The sequence below is a fragment of the Octopus bimaculoides genome, chromosome 5 (genome assembly GCF_001194135.2).
Source record: "Octopus bimaculoides isolate UCB-OBI-ISO-001 chromosome 5, ASM119413v2, whole genome shotgun sequence".
NCBI lineage: Eukaryota > Metazoa > Mollusca > Cephalopoda > Octopoda > Octopodidae > Octopus > Octopus bimaculoides.
In genome coordinates, this window is record NC_068985.1 from 90,744,158 (window position 1) to 90,748,249 (window position 4,092).

A 4,092-nucleotide genomic window follows, 5' to 3' on the forward strand; every position below is an offset into this window, starting at 1 on the left:
ATAGTTGAAATTTACACAAAATCAAAAGACAAAAACAAGTGAATGAACATCTAGAAGATTTATCAGTTTGACACTAAGGAAAGTTAGAAAATCTTTTAGGTTTCGATCCTAGGCTCTTCAACAGAAACTAATATGACAAAATAAACACAGAGAGAATAAAAAAAGAGTATAAAAAAGCGTGTGGTATTAGCGATCAATACAGTGGTCTCTCCAGTTTTTAGAAGACGTATAAGGGTTCGACAAACAAATGATTTTTTTTATAATGACCAAATGTTTGTGTGGACATAAGCTGACACTGTCCATCAGATCAAAAATACATGTACACGTGCAATGGGTGCCACATGTCAAATGTCTAAGTCATCGTAGAGCAACGAGAAATGAAGTGCTCTTTTGAAGAACAGAACGCAACACCCGATATCGGAATCGAAGTCACGATCTCACAATCATAAGTGCAACACCTTAAGCACTAATCCATGCGCCTTCACACACGCATAATGATATATAAACGCATATACATAAATGTGTAAGTGTGTGTATAAGCACATGTGTAATTATATTCTTAACTACAAAATCTGATCCACACGCGCATACATACACAAACACCTACATACACACACACACACATATATATAAATAGGGAGAAGAAAAAAACGATCGACATACATTCACATACTCTCAAACGCACACATGCGCATATATTGCTATACTATTTTACATATATGCGAAATGTTTCAGAGAACATTCATGCTCAGCAGTAAATTATATATAAGGAGAAAATATTCGGATCTGCTGGAAACTTCCGTTGAAAGTTATTTTCAACTTGAATACATATCATATAGACAATGAAGAAGTTCTATTTTGCGTGATGACTTTTAACAAACGTAATCACATCTAAATTCTAAACACGAAATACACACATCACGTATTTTGTTAACCCTGTACTGTACACCATGCGTATAGACTTTTATATAGCTTGTTGTTGCATGCTTGAATCTATGAAATTCATTGAAAACCACGAAGGCAATGAATGTCTGTAGAACTATGTTTGTTCATTTGTTCACAGAATATTTGTGAAGATTTCTATAATCAATCATTATATTATAGAAATTGAAATATGTGATTTGTCGAATTATTTTGTTAAAAATAAATCAGCGTAGTGTGTTTTGAATATTTTCGAACCAATGTAACATTTATATATATTTTTTCTTGCATGTTACCATGAGTATCTACACACGTGCGCGTGCACGGATACACGCACATATACACACTAAAACAGATATATATGGGCTTGGGTATGAACAAATGTGCACTGAGTCTTCTTGAGAATGGAAAGAATTGAAGGATAAACCAATTAAAAAGATAGAAAAGAAGAGATACACGCCGAAACGCATAAATGCGCACATATATTTCTGAATTCAAATTCAGCCGAGGTCGACTTTGCCTTTTATCATTTCGAAGTTGATAATTTAAGTGCCACTTGCGTACTAGGGTCGATCTAATCGACCGACGCCTCCCCAAAAATTTCGAGCCTTGTGCCTAGAGAAGAAAAAATATAAATGGAATGCATCTTACTGAATTATAAATTCAATTTCTCCTTTCGTTTAAGTCTTGAAATTCGTAGTGAACCTCGGTTGATATATCATAAGAAGACATCATTGTATCTGAACATTCATATGTTCCATTTTAATTTTGTTTTTGAAATCGCTATATTTATTTTGAATAATTTACTGGCAATATTTCAAATATTTGAAGACAAATTTACTTTAGGTTATTACCAAGAACAAGAGTAAAAGTTGTGATCAGAAATAATACTTCTATAATTCAAAAAATTATCAATTATTGTACGTTCAAATAAACGACACATTTTTTATAGCAGACTCTGAATATGTCTAAAAATGTCTGATTTTGGATTTAAAAAATACAGGAGAATAGGGCTAATTATGATATTCATCACCATATTCCCTCTCAGATTCACACCCTTATTGCACCTCTCCATCAATTTTTCTAAGGCCTATAAAAAGAACTCGAATAGATTGGCCTCTAACCAGGCTTTTCGCGATGACCTTAAAGGTAGGTACCTTTCAGCACCAACTCGGAGTCTTTTTACTCTGAAAATATAAATAATATAAGTTTTAACCTACACCAATGCAATTCCATATATAGAACAGTTTAGGGGAAAATGTACGCCGTAAATATAACTTTAGGAGCGTCTAGGGCACGATAGAAATTTGCTGTTTTCTATGCATATTTATATGTATATGAATACAAAGACAGACGAATATAAGACACAACTATATATACTTACACAAACAGTAAATGCAGATCCATGTATGAGTGTGCATGCTTAAGTATAGCTGCATATATTGGAAGGACGTGTAAATATATATATATATACATATATATATATATATATATATATATATATTGATAAATAGATAGAGAGAAAATTATTAATATTTGCGCGATCCTCATCCATAATTTTATCTATATATGAATGTGTGACTTCATATATTTTTACCGCACTTTCACCGTATCGAGCATACATCAGATGTTGTTATACACCGCTGGTCACAATATACTTCGAATTATTTTTTACTTGCGCCATTTTTTCGCATCCACGTGGATGTTTTCCAAGTGGGTTTTTCCGAACTGTTGCATATTGCTCGGCAACAGCATATATTTGTGAACGTATATATGTATGTATATATGTATATATGCATATGTGTGCGTATGTCTGCTATATATATTTGCATGTATTTACTCAAAATGGAAGAACGTATTATGTTTTGAATTTGTATTCGTTAAATATTCTGTAAGTATAAATTACATTAGGATAAAGACAAAATGTTACCACTTCATCTTATAAATAATATTTTTTCATTCTTATCCTAGTAAAACGGACGTTAGTATTATCCTGTCGAACTTATATCGTTGAATTATATATTTTTTCTTCTTGGATTTTAACCCGTCTCTTCATGAGCCATTCTATAAACTAAATTTTCTGTTCATAGTATGATTCATATCAACAGAGTAACTTATATTCCCATTAATGATATCTTGTATTTCTTCTCCTTTAAATATACCATCTTATTCTAGATTTAAATATTTTGTAATATATTCTCAGAAACTGTGATTAATTATTCGGAGAGACACCAATTAGTCGAAGATTACGAGGTCGATGAATCAAATTACTTCGGTACACTTCGAAAATATAGCCTAATAAATGGCTGTTTTCTGTGAAATTGTGTGTTTCATGATACGATTGCTGTGCATCGTATTATTATGGATAGTAAACTGAAAGGAAGACATTCAGAAGTAGTAAATTAAAGGGAAACCTACCAGGAAAAAGAAAACAAAAATAAGTCAACGATGTAAAGGAAAGCGAAATATATCAAATTATGCAACTGATGTTATCAATTGAAATACAAACATATGACTAAACATTAAACAAGTAAGAGTTTCTTCAGAAATAAGTCACAGATTATAGTAGTAAGGTTGTAAAATCAAATTGAATGTGAGGGGATGTTTAAGATGTTGCGAGGAAATATTATTTACACTGATGTTGACTTCAAGATGATAAGATAATGTAGGATGGTTGAATATATGTACGTAAGCATATATATATATATATATATATATATATATATATGCACGAACACTTATATCCCAGTTTGCAAGTATTTGTGTTTATAAAAATATATGTGTATCGTGGTTGGGTGTGCATTTATTTACACACACACACACACACATATATATATACACACACACACACACACAAACAAACACACACAAACATATATATACAGTATATATCACGCAAAGTGTGGAATACCTTCCATATAAAATAAAACATGACTAGACGTAATTTTTAGTTCTCCATTATGTGCGTATGATAAATACACTACTGATATTATGATGGTGATGTCTGAAGGATTCTTTACGTACCTCAATGGATGGAAAGGAATATTCTATTGTATTCTGTGGTCTGTTTACGCTCATTTTGTGTAACTTAGAAGCAGATAATCATAAATACATAGGTATATATGCATACATTTATATACACACACATATATATATATATATATATATATA